This window comes from Orcinus orca, chromosome 6 (genome assembly GCF_937001465.1).
Source record: "Orcinus orca chromosome 6, mOrcOrc1.1, whole genome shotgun sequence".
Lineage (NCBI taxonomy): Eukaryota > Metazoa > Chordata > Mammalia > Artiodactyla > Delphinidae > Orcinus > Orcinus orca.
The window spans coordinates 90,273,559-90,292,367 of NC_064564.1; the positions used below are offsets into that span (position 1 = coordinate 90,273,559).

At 40.3% G+C, this 18,809-nt stretch overlaps 1 long non-coding RNA gene across 2 annotated transcripts; it reads right to left on the minus strand.

Moving 5' to 3' along the window:
* Window positions 1–6,010: 6,010 nt before the first annotated feature.
* Window positions 6,011–18,715, minus strand: LOC117201911 (uncharacterized). Of its 2 annotated transcripts, XR_004484054.2 has the most exons (4): window positions 18,360–18,715; window positions 17,614–17,818; window positions 14,644–14,736; window positions 6,011–8,645 (listed from the first exon to the last, which is right to left on the minus strand). It is a non-coding gene; the product is annotated as an uncharacterized LOC117201911 (long non-coding RNA). The 2 variants fall into 2 exon arrangements; XR_004484055.2 differs by lacking the exon at window positions 17,614–17,818.
* Window positions 18,716–18,809: the final 94 nt, after the last annotated feature.

Below are 18,809 nucleotides of genomic sequence, written 5' to 3' on the forward strand. Positions count from 1 at the left end.
CCCCGCCCCCGACCGTGGGTAGTTGGAAACAAATCCAAAACAGAACATCTAAGGTATAAGGAACAAAACATCCACCATACTAAACCATAGCCCGTTAGGGTGTACCCCACAGAACTGGAAGTTTTTGGGGTATCACCCCCTGACCGCAAAACATTTAATCTTCCAATGTAATACAGCCTGGCCCCAATATTGGCTGGGAGATGGGGAGAGTTGGCCCGTCAATGGGTCCCTATATTACAACACCATTTTACAGTTGCACCTGCTATGCCAGAGACAAAAGAAATGGGATGGACTTCCCTGGTGGTCCATCGGTTAAGCCTCCATGCTTCCACTGCAGGAGGCACGGGTTTGATCCTTGGTCTGGGAAGCTCTGCATGCCATGCGGTGTGGCCAAAAAAATGTAAAAAAAAAAAAAAAGAAATGGGATGAAATTCCCTATGTCCAGTTTTTAAATAGCCTTATATCAGAACAAAGGCCTTCAAAGGGGATGTGGGCTCTCCTCCACTGAGGTAATACCAGTTCTTGACCCTCCCCCTGAGGACATTCTTGATCTCTTCCCTACCCTCCTCCAGTATGTAGACAACATTCTCAATGCCAGCCCTACTAAGGAGGCCTCTGACAAGAATACTGTAACCACTCTGAACCACCTAGCCAATAAAGGATGTAACGTGCCCCCAAAAAAAGGCTCAAATATCACAAACTAGGGTGACCCACCTAGGCTTCTTTCTCACAGAAGGTCAGAGAAGCCTACGCAGGAAGGAAAGAAGCCATTTGAAGCCTCACTCTTTCTAAAACTGGAAGACAGCTTAGGGGTTTTTCCTGGGGATGGTCAGGTTTTGCTGCACTCTGGATCCCTAACTATGGTCTAATAGTTAGGCCTCTACATGAAAAGTTGAAAGGAAAGAATGATGATCTTTTTGAATGGAATTCAGAACGCAAAAGAGTCTTTCAAGAATTGAAAGAGCAATTACTTCAGGCCCTTACGTCCCTTTCAGATTTAGCTAAACCTTTTGACCTCTACATTAATGAGAGAAGGGGAATCGGTCTTGGGGTATTAGCTCAAAAACTGGGACCCCTTACTCGGGTGGTTGCTTATTTCTCTAAACAATTAGATCAAAATGTTAAGGGATGGCCTCCTTGCCTACAGGCAGTAGCAGCTACTACAGCCTTGCTAAAGGCGGTTGAAAAGTTAACATTTGGTCAGCCAATCACCATGTGGACTTCATACCAGTTTCAGGGTTTAGTAAGTTCGAAGGAAACAAAATACCTATCTCCCAAAAGGTCGATTCAAGTTCAGGCTATGTTTTTAGACAAGCCAGTGGCTACCATAAAAATCTGTCACTCACTAAATGCTTCCACCCTGCTATGCACAGAAATGGGGCCCCTGGAGCATGATTGTATAGCAATCATAGAGATGATCTTTTCCATTCATCCCGACCTAGGAAGTGAGCCTCTCCCAAACGCCAAAAAGGAATGGTTCACAGATGGGAGCAGTGTTATGAGGGAGGGAAAAGGGCTGGGGGGATATGCAGTGACCTCCCACACCTAAGTCATAGAAGCAAGAAGCCTACCCCCAGGGACTTCTGTCCAAAAGGCAGAGCTGATAGCCCTCACCCAAGCCTTAGAGCTCAGGACAGAGAAGACTTTAAATAGTTTACACAGACTCTTGGTATGTGTATGCCATCCTACACGCCCCTGGGGCTATTTGGAAGGAAAGAATTATGCTTATTGTGGAGAATAAGCAGGTGAAACATGGCTTAAACATATTGAGACTCCTAGGAGCAGTGCAGCTTCCTAAAAAAGTGACAGTGATTCACTGTAGGGGTCACCAAAAGGGGATGCAGAGGTAATAACGGGAAACAGTAGGCAGAGGTAACTGCCAAAAGGATGGCCCTAGAACTACTAACTTGGCAATGACCACTCATACCTAAGAGGCCAGATCCATCCAATTACTCCCCAGTCTATACAAAGGAAGAATTAGACACAGCCCCCAAATGGGGCTTCAGTAGAGATCTAGGAGGCCCTGGGTGGCTAGTTAATGACCATGGGCAATACTTCTTTCCCCAAACTGCAGCTTGTCAAGCCATCAGGGAGGATCATCAAGAAACTCACTATGGAAGGGAATTCTTATATAATTGGTTAGTTGGGGTCGTGATAACTTCTGGCATGAAAAATACAATCGGGCAGATAGTTGAGACATGCCTCACCTGCACAATGAACAACCCCAAAACCAGACCTCCCAGAGACCCCTAGATAAGGCCAATTCAGACCAGAGGGACATATCCTGGAGAAGACTGGCAGATTTATTTCACTGTCATGCCAAGAGTACCAGGCAACTTCAGCTATCTTTTGGTGCTAGCAAGACACATTTTCCGGGTGGAAAGAAGCATTCTCTGCTAGAACTGGAACCACAGCTGAGGTGGCTAAGGCATTACTAAAAGAAATAATCCCCAGGTTTGGGCTCCTAGGATCCCTACAAAGTGATGGTGGTCCAGCAATTGTGTCTCAAGTGACAAAGGGGATGACAAGTGCCCTGGGCATAAAATGGATCTTGCACTCAGCCTGGAGACCCCAATCACCAGTGAAAGTAGAGAGATCCAATCAGACCTTGAGATGGGCCTTAGCCAAGCTATGTTAGGAAACTTAAGAAAATTGGATTAAGTTGCTTCCGATTGCCCTGCTCGGCATGCAGTCAGCCCCAAGGGATAAGTTAAAGTTAAGTTCATTTGAACTCATGTATGGTAGACCCAAGACTGAGAGAAGGGACACCTTAACCCTCTTGAAATGGAACAACTCAAGTATGCCCTCCAGGTAGGAGAAACCATGAAAGCTGTCATGGAACATGGTAACCAAATGCTGCCCACACCCACCGAATTGGCCCTCTACCCGCTGAAGCCAGGAGACTGGGTGCACCTAAAAACCTGAGAAACCGGTAGCTTGCAAGGTCAGTTCACTCCTAAGGGGAATGGACCCCACCTGGTGATCCTAAACACCCACTCTCTCCTGAAGTAGCAGAGAATCACTCTGTGGGGACATTACACTCAAGTGTAGAGGGTCCCTGAGCCCCAACCTCCAGAGAGACAACCTGGGGCAACAGACCCCCTTGACTATTTGAGAGTGAACCTCTCTGACCTGAAGCTTCTCTTTCAAAAAACTACAAAAGTGTAACCAGAGAGATTCAGGCCACGGCAGTGAGCCTGCACATGAGGGCACACTTTTGCCTACAGGCAAAAGACCTAGATACCTTCATGCTTAGGAAAATATGACATGTGACAATTATTCTCTTGCTAATATTTGGGCCATATATCTTAAATTGTCTGGTGTTCTTTGTCTCTAAAAGGTTAGACAAAAGGGGGTTGCTCAGGGGTACAAATGCTTAGGGCTGAGCCCTGGCAACAATCAAACACATCTAAAGGTGGTTGGGGAAAAGTCCTGCTCCTCTCCCCGGGGTTATACCTACATCCCAATTCAACAGGAAGCAGTTACAGAAGACAGACCTGCGCCTCTCAGCACCCCTCAAGAATGAGGAGCGGAACTAGCGATGGAGGCAGGATTTGTCATCAGCAAAGCCCATTAACAATTCCCAGGAAGTAAAAATAGAATCTGGGTAATTAAATAAAATCTAACCTTTTTTTTCTTTTCCTTTGTGCTTAGTCTAGTTTCCCTTGCTCATAAGGTGCTGCGTGTAGAGGCCTCACACCCAGCACTTCAGACCACAGTTCCGAGTGAGAAATGGCTGCCCAACACTTCAGCTCAGGACCATGTGCAGCAGCTGCGCACGACACTCAATTCAAGATGGCGGCGGCAGGTGGTGTGCAGAGATGCTCCTTGCGCTGTGAAGTGGAGCATGAGCAGAGCAGCTTCACGGGACAGGTGAGGACTCCACTTCCGCCCCGCTGTTGGGAACCCAGTAAAGCAGCTCTGTCCATGGCTTGTGGAGATGGGGGAGAGTCTGTGCTCTAGAGCACAAGCTCACACCCTCCATTCTTTGATCAGATTCAAGCTTTCCTTGGTCTTGTTCAATTGCCGGCCGGAGAACACCTGTTGGGACCTGACTCAAAGGGGTCAGTAACAAAATCTCCTAAGATGTGCATCTACTAGCAGAAAGATGTTGAGTGTGTGAAAGTTTAAAAGTGTTTCTACTGACTACTGTACATAAAATTGATAAGTGGCAAGCATTTAATGTGTAGCACAGGGAACTTTATTCAGTATCTTGTAATAACCTACAATGGAAAATAATCTGAAAAAAAAAATATATATATATAACTGAATCACTTTGGTGTACACCTTTAACTAACACAATATTGTAAATCAACTATACTTCAATATTTTAAAAAGTGCTTCTACTGAATGTGGCACGTAGATTCTTAAAGGGGAACCCATGGCAATTTCTTTGGTTGCTTTGAGTTGGAGGGCAGTAGCAGAGAAAGCTCGTAAAGGGGGAGTTCTCTAGCAACAGGGTCTAGTTGGCTATGGTATCCAATTGGTCTTCTATGGTCCCCCTATTAATGGACTAGGATGCCCAAGGCATGTCCTTCTCATTCACAGATGAAAAGGGAAGGGGAGGGCTTCCCTGGTGGCGCAGTGGTTGAGAGTCCGCCTGCCGATGCAGTGGGACACGGGTTTGTGCCCCGGTTCGGGAAGATCCCACGTGCCACGGAGCAGCTAGGCCCGTGAGCCATGGCAACTGGGCCTGCGCGTCCGAAGCCTGTGCTCCACAACAGAAGAGGCCACAACAGTGAGAGGCCCACGTACCGCAAAAAAAAAAAAAAAAAAAAAAAAAGAATACATGATAAGGGCCTTCCCATCTATGCTGGAGAGAGTCCTTTAAATGATGTCTTTTCCAGTATATATAATCTTCTGGTTGTAGGTTATGGGGTATCTGATCTTCATCCAAAGGTATTTCTCTCTTTGATAAACTTCAGAAACAGACCTATAATGTCCTTTTAATAATTCAGTTAAACTTTGCTATAATGCAATACAGCGATAAGGAGCCATCTAGGAAGTGAGTTTAGGCTGTAATTACCTAACCTGAAATACAATTACAGCACTAGACCTTAATATCCACTAAAACATACTTTTTTCTCTAAAATTACTTTAATTCCCACCAAACATAGACAAATTAAGACTAATTTATTTGCAAAATAAGTTTGGTTTCAGTAAGTTTGACCTGATTATTTACATAAGTGTAACAAGAATGGCAATTGATCATGTAGGCTTCTGTAAATTTACTTCAATAGAACTTTTTATAAGGAATCTCAGATTGACTGTTGAAAGACTCCTGAAGCCAGGAACGTCATTCCAAGGACTCACCATGAGATTTGACTGTAATACTTATAGAGTTGGGTGAATTCCTTTCTTCTCAAGGCCCCCAAAATATCTTTAGGTTCTTACACCTGCCAGGAAGTGACCTTTCTTAGTCACCTGGTAAGGTTGCTGGGAACTCTGTAAGCAAGGTATCAGACTGTTTTTTTCCTAAGGAAATGGCTCCATAAAGTCCATCTTAGTTCTTTAAAGCTGTCTGGTTATATCTGATTCTATGTAATTCTCAAACATGACATTCCAGTCAAAGCCTTGGTAATATAACCAATGTTCCCATTTGTGTCCTGTTATAAGAAGAACACATTTTTATTGAACTTATGCAAATAACTATACTGCCATAAAAATAAGTATACTCACTAATAATTTCAAATTCTGGAGAGATGTTACAGAGAAAAAGACAAATGTTTCAATTCTGCTTACAAAGGTGTAATTTACCAAACTGCTCCAAGTTATAGTTAGCTTAAGCGGGGAATTTTCCTTATATCTGGAAAAGGAAGATTAAAAGACAGTAGTATTTCAGACAGAAAGTCATAAAAATGATCATTCAGCCCTTTGTAACTAATTCTTGTTGATCATGATTTCCGTTAACAGTTTATGAAGTCATAAAGTTTTTCTATTAGTGTTCTGGAATTTCTTACCCAGTTCAGTGGTATTATCTAAAAGTTATCAGAAACCTGCTCTTGTCAAAAAGTCCTTTTTATTAATCTTCTTGAAGAGTTTCATCTTTGTAAAGACATCAGAGTAAAACAATAACTGTCTGTAAATGACAAAAGACTTTGAATGGCATGGTTAAAGACGACTACAACGCAATTGAAAAGGAAATTTTGATATTTCTGTGACATACAAAATTTTAAGATAATAACCAGAATTATGACTGACAACATACCAACACATATCTGATTTTTAGGAATTTCATATAACTTCTAGAACATTTATATTAATAATATTTGCCCATACAATATAATCTAAGAAAATTTATCATCACTCATTTGACAATGCTTCCGACATAATTCAACATACCAAAATAAGCCTCATTAGTTTAATACCTCTCTTTGAGATGTTTCAGGGAACCTCTGAAACACCCCAAAGTTAGCTAGAGGTCAAAAGGACTTCATTCAGAATTGATTTGGGGGGTTTGTCAAAGATATCAAAAGGTTTTAAAACACTTGGAAACACTTGGTCAAACAGAATCACAGTCACTGTGAAACAATACTCAGTTAATTATTTAACCAAAGTGACACTAAAAGATTTCAAAGGTAAACTACAGAAAGTTATGAAAGGGAACTTAAAAGGTAAAGAAACTTTACAATCTATTATCAAAAGCAGATCAATACTGCAAGAAAACTTTGTCCTATTAACAGAGAGAAAACCAGACTCTACTTTTGTACCAGCTTACTTTTAATATTAAAACTTATTCACTCAATTAAATTTATTCCAGTGTTAGCCAGTCCTGATCACATACAAAACTCTTTTCTCAGGGATTCTGTTCCACAAACCTGTAACTTCCTTTTTTACCTTCAGATTTTGTCCCATGCTTTCCCCTTTTCTCTATTTTTTAACTTCTCTTAGGACAAAATTACTTTCTTTTCCCTTAAGAAAATGCATTTACGATCCTTAAACTCTTTTTTTCTGTTGCATATGAAGATGTTTTCCTTATTAATTTTAGTAGTCCCAATTATATGTATTAATTGTATTCTTAAAACCCTTAATCTCTAGAGAAAACCAAGAAGCAAGCAATTGTGAACTGTCATACTAGCATTTCCTGATTGGAAAACTTATGAACATACTCCACAACCTCTAGAAACACAGATTTTCTCATAGCATAATTTCTCTCCTTAATGTGGTACAAGATGTATGGGATAAACCCAAACATCTTTGGCTTCTTAATCTTATAAGAAGATAAAAGTAGTTAAACTTAGACATGCTCAACAATTAATTAACTATGCTTAACTTAGACATGCTCAACAATTAATTATTCTATCTTATTTGGAAATGATCTGGATATTCAATAAACTTCCATCATTTAGCTTACTTTAGAAATACTCTAAAGTTTTAAATTACCAAAAAGATTTGGAGAAACTACATAGACATGTCATCAAACATAATTTATTTTTTTAAAGACCTCAGAAAGATTTTTTAAAATTGAACATTGGTTTATAACATAATAGAAGTTTTATGTGTACAACATTATGTTTCAACTTTTGTATACACTTACAGTGCACCTACCACCAAAAGTTTTCTTTCCATCCATCACCATACAGTTGGTCCCCTTTACCCATTTCACTCTCCCTCTGGTGACCAGTACTTTGGCCTCGTTATCTATGAGTTTGTTTTTGTTTGGTTTGGTTTTATATTACTTTTTAAATATTCCACATATGAGTGAAATCATACGGTATTTGTTGTTCTCTGTCTGATTTATTTCACTTAGCCTAATATCCTCAAGGTCTATCCATGTCATAGCAAATGGCAAGATCTCATCTTTTTATAGCTGAGTAGTATTCCATTGTAAATATATATATATATATATATATATATATATATATACACAAAACATCTTTTTTCTCATGAATGCTGTAATTTTTATTGAGATATAACTCACATGCCATAAAATTCACCCTTTTAAAGTGTACATTTCAGTGGTTTTTCACAGAGGTGTACAATCATCACCACTAGTTCTATCACCCCAAGAAGAAACCCTGTATCCATTAGCAATTGCTTTCCATTTCCCACTCAGTCCCTGGCAACTGCTAATGAGCTTTCTATGGATATGCCTATTCTGGATATTTCATACAAATGGAATAATTACAATATGTCTGGGTGCCAGTAGTTTTTACTTTTAAAAAGGCTTCTTTCCCTCCTTTTTTTCCTCCCTTTAGATTTCAGGTTCTACCTGATTGAGTTAACTAGGCTCAGTCTCAGGCCATTTTGGGCTGTGTTTATATTTCTGATCTTGCAAATACTTGCAAGACAAAGACAGTTGCTTTCAATTTCCCAAAGAACTGGGGTGCTGCCTAAACGATATCAAAAGATTGACTTGCCCAAATCTTACCGAGTCCAAGCTCATACTGCTCACCACATGACAGACCAATCAGTTGAGAGACGAGATGTTCGGGCAAAGAATAGCAACATTATTTGGAAAACTGGTAGACTAAGAAGATGGTAGACTCATGTCCCAAAGAACCATCTTGCCATAATTAGAATTCAGGCTTCTTTTACACTAAAAGGGGAGGCAGTAAAGTCAAACAGCTTCCAGAGGGGATGTGTTAATTTCTTCCTTCCTGCAGTCATTCACAGGTGGGCCTGGTCAGGATGTTTCCTGTGAACTAAACAAAGGTATTTTAGCTTAATGCTCATTACCTGGGAAGCAGGGTTCCCAGAGATGTTCCATTATGTATAATTTAACTTATAGGCAACATCCCTTTAGTGATTAACTTGTAATAGATTACAAAGGTTCTTCCCTATTACACAACTATATTTAAAAAATTTTTGCTTCCTTATATCCATGAGAAGATTTCCCACTAAACTGGAAATCAAAAGAGTTCCATGTTCTGGAACTCTAAGGTTCAATGTATCATGCTTTCAAAAGTTTGCACAAGGCATTCAACAAAGGCCCTCTTCCAAGGGACACAAGTCAAACCCAGACCAATTAACCCTAGAGGCAAAAGAGTCTCCATTACTGTTTTTATTAGCCCTGAATATTAGCCCCAGTTTTTACCTCATACTGTGTGGGCTCCAGTAACCCTACTGGTTCCCCTTTATTATGTTAAATTAACATTGCCTGGGGGGCAGATTTATATGCCCTGTTTTATCATAGCAGGTGGGGAGAGCATTCAACAGTTGAGACATAATGTCTATCTCCACAATATAATCAACCAAAAGAGGTGCACCCGTCTTATATAAAACCATTCAAATAAACCAACTTTCTTATAAACTTCATCTCAATTCTATTAACTCTTACCCCCTTAACCTTAGCATCCATTAGGACCCCATTAACAAAGTCTTGGTCTCACAAGGAGCCCCGGAAACTTTTTCATCCCCTGGCAATTTTATCTATTCCTATAAAAAGGAATATATATTCCTATAAAAAGGAATCTATTCCTATAAAAAGGAATCTATTCTATAAAAAGGAATCTATTCTATAAAAAGGCTCTGGGGGGCTTCCCTGGTGGCGCAGTGGTTGAGAGTCCGCCTGCTGATGCAGGGGACACGGGTTCGTGCCCCGGTCCCGGAAGATCCCACATGCCGCGGAGCGGCTGCGCCCGTGAGCCACGGCCGCTGGGCCTGCGTGTAAAGGCTCTGCGGTCTCTGGTGAGGGGTGGAGCCAAGGGACCCAGGCCTATTTGTCAATCTTTAACTTCATTAATTGGCCTAACTGTTGCCCCAAGCAATTGCTGGTCAGGTTTCTCAGTGTAATTTTATCTTCCAGCATTTTAAATTTTTCTAAAGTGAAACAGTAGACTTGTATCAACAACAACGACAAAATTAATCAGTTGATCTAAGAAAATAAATGGAAAATTTTATTCAAGCCAAATTGGTGATTATAACCTGAGAACAGTTCTCAGAAAGCTCAAAGCATAGTTACATAAGTGTTTGAGACAGAGGGTTGTACATTAAATGATGTATTATTGACAGTTTACACAATCCAGATCGAAAGAAAGTACAAAGCAAGGAGTGGGTCATGGGTCATCAAGCCCTTTACAAGATTAAGAAGGAAAATTATCTCCTAAAGAATTGTGAGCTTTGATGAAATTAAGAAGAAATGTTATCTCCTCAGGAAGTCTGGTTAAAGCAGATGCACAACACACACTAAAGGGGAAGGAGGCCCAAATGGGCAAAGAAAAATTCTTTGTTTAATTTTTTCTTGTCTTGCCAGAAAATAAGAATTTTATTTCATCAATTGTTTGGGGCCCTTTAATGTTGGAGGACCAAAGGGGGTCCTTTTGGCTCATCCAACTTTAGGCAGTGCTGTATTCCAACCTTTGTTTTAATCCCATCAACTTCTTAATGGCCATCTAAAGACTTCCATTCTGCTGGGACAAGTCCTTTTAAAATTTTCCACCTTGTTGGGAAGAGTCTCTTGACTTTCCTCTCAGCTTTTTATTCCCTTGTTAACTAACCTAATTAGCATTAACTTAATCTTTTTATTAACATATGTAAGACCCATTGAGGGGAAGGTGAGATCACAATTTCAATAAGTCTTCCCAAACCATTTTGTTTGTTTAAAATAAGGGAGTTCCTAAGGTTAGCCATTTTGTCTTTGTATCCACCTTTTAATTTGGTCTTAACATAGGTACCAATAAACAGTTATTTATGATGAGAGCTCTCTAAAAATTTTCCAGTTTAGAAGTTTATTACAATTTAAAGCATCCCTCATCTAGAGGATCTTAATAGCAACTCAGATCAACAACACACAAGAGGTGTCCCCACAAGAGAGTGCAAAGGATGTAGCCCTTACAAGATCTAGAAAGTTTACTCCCCTTCAAAAAAAGTCTGGAAAGTAAAAGGTCTTTGTTGTACAGGTGGATGCAATGAAGACTGAAATGACAAAGGGTCCCTTGTGGACTGGGACCCCTTATGACAAATTTTCCTGAGAGCTGGCATGGCCAAAGAGACTGTCTGGAACCCCAGTGTATTTGATTGGCTGCCAAATGTACACCATATGCATACCTTTCAGATGGCAGAGACCAAAGAGAATTCTCTCACTGGTCAACAAACCAAAGAGGGTACCTCTTTCCTGAACAGCCTAAAGTTCAAGGAAACCCTACTCCTTACAGCAAGGAGTTTATCAACCACCAGATAAAACTCAGGATTATCAACCAATATGGGAGGTCTGAGACCCAGGAGAGATATACCCAGGTGTCTGGACTCCCTGAGGAGGTAGATGGGTACAAGGGGCCCTTGCTGGTACCAAGGCTCTGGATCCTCATAGAGCTCAGCTGAAGAAGAGAATCTGCTCAGTTCCCTTCATGGTCACCCGAACTGTCCACTGAAAGAAAAACAGACAATCTACAAGTTGTTTCAGTTTTACTGAGGGAACTTGCTGAGGATGAGAGGCTGGGCAGCAGCTCTGAGGAACGGCTCCAAAGAGGTAGGGGAGGAGCCAGCATATATATAAATTTTGGGGGCTAGGAAATACATGTAGTCAAGCACATATCTTTGTAAAAGATTACTGCTAATCACAAAGAAAAGATATCTCAAGTTAATGAATTTAGTGCTTTTCTGTGTATGGGAAGATGCAAGAACCCGGGATGCTTGAAATTCTTCCTCAGATACGTATCTTAACTATCTTAACTATCTTAACTTAACGATCTAGGGACCCATTCCAAAGCACAAAATGCTTCATCCTGTTTTTCCATCTTGATTCCCTTCAGGGTGCACTGTTGTTGGGCAACTGCAGTGGGTTTTGACTTAACCCTTTGTATAACTGGATGATAAGTGACACCCTTTGTTCTTTCTTTGTTCACAGAGGTTTTAGTTCAATAAGTAAGGCATAACAGCTTAATCCATATGAAGGGGAAAGGTTACCTACCAGACTATGCTTGGGAGGAAGAATAGGGAAGGGATGTCATCTGAACTCTCTCCCACCTGCTCCAAATAAGATCATGTGTCTACTGCTTTATAAATGTCTCCAACAGGAAATATTATCATCATCCCACAGTAAAGATCAAGCAAACTGCAAATGTGAATGAGTCACTTGTGACAGGTAACACATCAGCTTAAATTCACTATAGTCAGTATGTGCATGTACAAGGTCAGAGTGTTTCCTGATGTTCTGAGAAGGAGAAGAGAGAAGAGAGTTGGCTGAGGTATCACGGAGGTGACGGGAGTAGGAACACAGCTTTGAGGACTTTACAAGAGCTGGGATGCTGGAGGGAGTCTTAGCTAACTTCACAACTCTGGAGTAACTGTAACGGAGTTAGTCATCAGTGTTGTCAGCCTTATTCTTCCTCTGAGGTGGAGAAGGAGTGCCAATAAGGCAAGATTCTAAACATCCATGGGGTCCTGGCCATATATTGATAATACTACTATAAGATCTCCTTTCAGCTAAGTTTGGCCACATGACTTCAAGCCCCAGAAATTCGTAACTGAATATATCCAAATGAATGTGAGTAACATCTTAATACATGTAGTTTGTTAGAATCAATGAATATTTAAATTGATATACTATGCCAGTTATATTGGTATCAATTCTCCTTTATTGATCTCAGAATCATTTAAAAGATAATGAAAAAGACTAGAAATAAGTAATAATCATGAACCACACAAGACGTATATATACAATTAAATAATAAATAGTATTTTTCAAACTTAAGTGATGTACAGATTCCTGTCTAAAGGAAAATAAGCTTCTCATGGACCACCTAATGCTTACATAAATTATTTTTATTATAATGTTTGGTAAAAATATATCAACGTAATCTTGGTATAAATGCCTTATGCTTAAGGTATAAAACCAAAACATGTTTACAAATTCAATATAAATAAAGTCAAATAAGCTTCACCTGAGCAACATTTGATGTGACACATGATGTTGTTTTGCTGAAATTAAGATCCTACCCAAAATGTGAATATGGTATGATACAGACTCTTTGGAGTTCAACGATCCATCTCATAACTCTTGACTGTGCTTTGGGGAAGATGCCTGACCTCTGTCCATGTGGGTTCTCTTGAGCCTCCTATACACTCCAAGGGCGGGGACGGGGAGTTGTGCCTGGAAACCTGACTGCCCCAAATTTGTGCTTAGAGGGGTTGAACTGAACAAGCAAGCACAATTACCCTGGGCTGGGATAATGATTATTGCGTTATAAAAAAAATTTTTTGGGGGCTGGTGAGAACATTTAAGTTCTACTCTTTTAGTAAATTTTAATTATAAATATGGTTTAATTTTTTTTCATGAAAATGAGAGCATACTATTCATATTGTCATGGTGTTTCATATTAGCACTATAAATTTAGATATGTTTTCCATTGTGAAGCTGTATCATTATTTAGCCAACCATTCTTGATATGTACTGTAAAAATAATACATCTAATCCTGCTTGTTTTCATTCCAGGTTCACAAAGTAGCCTTCTGATTATCTATAAATGTGGCTTCAAGCACACACCAGCTACAAGAAGAGAAATTAATAGCCAGAGAATGAAAATTCTTGTCTTGTTGAAATAATTAACAAAAGGACATTTTTGTTAGAACATTACATAGAAGTTTGGATGAGTGTTTTCTTTACTCCCTGATCACCTTTGGGGGTCCTAAAACTCTAATCAGTTTTGTGTTTGCCCCAGAATAGGAAATAAGGTGACTTCACCTACATACCACCTGGAGAGATATCTTTATGCTAACCAGCCAGCCTTCCTTAGGGGATGCCTCCTTCTTGCATTGCATTTCAAGTTTTAACACTACCTTCATTGTCAGAGTTGGTGAGTTTCGGCAGCAAGAGTCTGGGACATGATCTGGAAAGTCTTAATCAAAGGAATAGAGATTTGAATTGGGCCTTAAAAGACAGATATGATTTAGATGGGTGACCCAGATGGGGCATGTTGATTAATAAATGAGGGTCACGTCACACAAGCAAATTCAGCTGTCAACTTCTGAAAGACAGTATATAAGGTGATTGGCATGGACTGAAAACAAACATGGTGGGAAAATATATGTGGTGGGGAAAAAAAACATGAGGGAGGGAATCTTCAGTATCATCATTCTCTTCAAAACATAATGAGATAAGAAAAGGGATAAAAGGAGTATACATATTGAAAAGGAAGTAAGACAACTATTATTATTTGCAGATTATATGGCTGTTCTCCACCCAAAAAAAGGAAAAGGAATCCAAGAGAATCAACAAGAGAGTTTTGTAAGATAATAAGTCAAAAGCTATATATACGTATATATATATGTGTGTGTGTATATATATATATATATATGCATACGCACACACACGTATACATATATAATATAGCACTGTCCTATACAGCACTTATAAACAATCGGAAAATATAATTTAAAAAGTCTTATTCTCAATAGTAGCAAAGCCTATGGACTACCTAGATATAAACCTAATAAGTAATGTGAAAGAGTTATAAGAAGAAAACCATGAAATTTTACTGAAACATAAAGGAAGACTTGAGAAAATGGAGAGATATGATATGTTCCTGGTTGAAAAGAATAAATACTAGAAAATGTTCATTTCTCCCTAAATTAGTCTATAAATGTAATGCATTATATCAAAATCTCAATGGAATTTTGTTTGTAAAGTTTACAGATGGTTTTGATTCCCTGCTCCTGCCGTAGGCCCCATCTCCAAATACCATCACACTGGGGAACACATACCATCACACTAGGAGTTTGAGGGGTGCACAATTCAGTCCATAGCACTGGGTTATTGGAAGTGTTGGGAAATGCGCTCTTCTTCCATTTTTATCTCTGCAGGAATAAAAACAGAGCCATAATTTCAGAGTAAAATATAATAATCTCCACACAAAGCATCATCTGCTGGGATCAAGGAAGTACCTATATGCTAGGAGTTAGACCACTTTTCAGCAAAGACACCACACTTTCTTTTGCAGAAAGACTTGCAGAAGTCAAGTGGGAGACCCCAACCTCTGTGTCTCTTAGAAGACTAAAGTGACATTCTTTCAACTCTCATAGCTCTAGGACCTCCAGCACTGATTACCCCATCCTTTGCTCAACCAGTGGATGCCATGGTGTGCTGCCAACATCTTCGCCACCCTTCTTTAGAACTGAAGAACTCATTTTCCCCAGCTGCTGGGAATGTTGGACGTTGACAGCAGTGAGTTGAGTTCCCCTCCAGAGTTTGCCCTTGGCTGAAGGAAGCCACCTCGTTCAAGCTCCTGCCCCCTTCCCCAGGCCACCCAATATCCACATCCGATGACTGACTGATGTAGGGGTATAAAACCCTGGCCTCCTTGCCTCAATTCAGGGCAACTCTGAAAGGCTTTCCCAGTTCTAGAGCTACCCATCCTACCAGTAGAGGCCTTTGTTGTGAAAGCAACACAGTCCAACTTCTCCTTCTCCCCAGTCCTGCTTCCTTTACTTCCCTTAGGTATTAAACCTCTTGCACACACAAATCTCCATCTTAGAGTCTATTTCCTGAAGACTCTGATAAGGAACAATCTCTTGTTCCTATCTGGCTTTGCCCATGGCCTTTTTGTATCCTTCCTTCACCCCTCTGCATTCTTTGAAATTCTGAGTGCCTTCTGGAATTCCTGATCAATCAACAAAAATCTTTATATGAAGGTTTGAGACAGACAATTTTCTTTCAGTCCCTTGGATGTTAGAAGAGTTATATCTAGTTTACTCTTTTGGGGAGGGGCCTGTAATAGGCACCCAACCTTGATAGTTCCTGGGCTTTGTCTCCTGCCCCACCTTGCCCTTCCAGGCCATGAAAACCTAAGTTCATATTTGCCCAGTGTGACAAATACTGTGCTGCTGGAAATGAAAATTCCAAAACTCACCTTTGTAATTATGCTCTGTACCCCCACCCTGATGTAAGTACAGTACTCTCTGCAAGCAAAGTTTTACAAGAGGAACTGGGGGTGGAAGCATGTTGCCTGCTGCCACCTGGTGCAGAACTGTATATTTAACGAAGACAGGCAGCAAGTCTAAGACTTGGGTCCTTTGAGAAATATTCATCAACTAGGAAAAATCACTTGCAATCGTTATGACTCTGTTTGCTCCTTTAAAAAAAGGACTATTACCATATTACTTAAATTATAATGTTGTTGATACAAGCAATTAGAACTTTCGAAGACAAGTGGTATAAAATAGCAAGTATTCTTATAGCACAGCAAACGTTCTGCCATTTAGTAGTAAGGGCCAAAATTATTTTTCCAGGGTTATTCTTTTTTTCTCTTGATTACGATCATGAACATGTGGTAGCTGATCAGAAACTGGAAGCATGGTCAATGAAAGAGGTCTCTGCCATCCTCCATTTCTTCTATTCCATTTTCCCAAATCTCTAGGGTTATGCTATCTCTTTGGATCAGGACAGGCTATTGGGAAGGTGTCAGATGACTGTGGCTTTTGGAAAAGATAGATCTCACCAGTAGCTGGAGAATCTGGTTATCTACATGGTGAGAATTGAAAGGTTCTACAAAGGTCTGCTTTCTTCTCAATATCTTCTCCAGCACTCTGAAGTGTGGGTGGAGTAGGGGTGTCCTAGCTGAGTTGATCTGGTGCCTATTCCCTGTTAAAAAAGAAATAACAGGCCCAAGATGGAGTCACCTGTGCTAAAAGGAACACTTAATACCTGACCTTACTGCAGTTACAACCTTCTCCAAGAATGTAATCCTAACTGGTCAGTGTGGAATTTTCCAGTCAGTACCATGGAGGAGGTAATCCTTTCCATCCTCCAAAAGGAAGATGAGGTAACCTGGCACATAGATCCCCTTCATCCCATATAGATCGATTATCTAAGCCTGAAATAATCTTTATGTTTTGTTTTGTTTTTGCCTTCCTTGTCTTACCTTTAAAAACCTCTCCCTTTCTATAGCCTTTCAGAGCTCCCCTCTACTTGCTAAGTGGGATGCTGCCCAATTCATGAATCATTCAATAAGCTAATTAGATCTTTAATATTTACTCAGAGTTTTGTTATTTAACATCCCTGAGATTCACTTTCATCTCTGTGTTGGTTTCATTATCAAGCTGGGTAGCAAGAAGGCTCCAACAGTTTCAGGCCTCACAAGAAATTCAGAAGATAAGTAAACTGCTTCAGCCTTAGTATTCCAAGCAATTCACCCTGATTAAACTATCCACTGTTTAGACTAGGACTTTGGCTTGGGGAATGGGACTTACTATTTAAATTAAGACAATCCTTGGAGATGGAAGTGAAGTCAGCTTCTTTCAAGACATATAGAATGAAGGGGTCTAAATGGATATAACTAATCATATGAATAAAATCCTGGTTGTGTTCTATTAAGAAGGTGAGAGGGGAAATGGATGCTGAGTAGGCAATCAACAACGTTCACTTAGTATCAGGGATTGACTTAGCACAATACAACACACAGGTGATAATGTTCAAATGAAATTCAACTAGTGTCAGGGAATCGATAATGAATAGTGGTGATCACAGCAAACAGGAATAAAAGATCAACCCAATTCTAGGCAATGTGGCCATGCAAGAATATAAACCCAGTGTTACTAGATCTTCAACGTTTTCAAGAGAAGTTGGTAATCTGGATTTTTATGTAAAATATCTTATTTTAAATGTTGGCAACTAAGTCAGTTTTTGTTTTTAACCATAGAAGGCAGCCGATACCGTCCAAAATAAGCAAAGCATACCTGTTGGCCACATACAGCCTGTGAACCTCAAGTTTACAAACGTTGGGGCTAGAATCATTGCTTGCCATTCAGTGGCTCTGTGGATGCAAGGGCTGCCGAGAGCAGAGCAGAGCAGCCAAAGGAGGGAAGTCAGAGAGTGTCATTATTTCATACAATGCTTTTCCGTGGTGGGTCCCCAAACACGGTTCTCAGGCTTCTGCTTCACCTAACAAAACGTAAAGTCCATTTGGAGCCGGTTACTTCTTTCTAGGCTAGGCAAAGTGTGATAGTACCAGGAACAGTGAACACTTGTATCCCATTGTTTACGTTCCGACGTTATTAGGTAGTTTTTCATAGCTCTGCGAGGCATACAGCTTTTTATCAATACATTAGATTGATTACCTTCCTATCATTAAAACACATTTAGTTTAATTGAGCGGGAAATAGCAGTTTGTTATTAACTATAAAAATCAATGCTTAATTAGCTTAAAATAGGCTAATGTTGAGATCAGAAACTACTTATTGATTTACGTTTATCTTTTCCCTGCTCAATTTCTGCTTCAAAAGAAGCACAAAAGCAACTGTCAATCCCGTTTGCACATTAGAATCTTGTGCGGGTGCGGGAGGGCTGGGGAAATGCTTTTTTAAAAAGTGTGGATGCTCAGGCCCTATCCTAGAGGGTACAGAACTCCCCGAGTGACTCTTATGTGTAGACAGAGCTTTTATACATTTCCCTGTAAGAAAAGTCTACAAGCTCCGAAACCTACCTAATCTCTTGGGTTTTCTCCAGAACCCTTCATTTCAGCAAGAAGGGGCTAGAAGTAATACTTTCCCCAGGTGTCTGAAAACTAGTTCTTTCCCCTGGAGATTGACGGGGCCATCAGCCAATCGGCAGTCTAAGGAGAACCAATTGAGACTCGGTAGAACCAATAATAGGCAACAAAAAAATAGGCACTTTAACAGGCACTTCGTCTCAGTAGAAAAAGCAGGTCTTAGTAGCAATGGCCAACAAACGGAAAAAAGCAGGGGCACCCTCTCCGGCGTCAGCGAGGCCTCGGGACACCTGGAGATCTGAGCTGCCGCCGGGTCCCCAAGCGTTGCTAAAGAGACGGCGCTTACTTCTGTGCCGGGGCGCCCTGGAAGTGCGTCACTTCCGCCCGGTTGGGTCTTGTGGTCCACTGCGCCAGGTTGAAGCGACTTCCTCTTTCCTTTCCCTT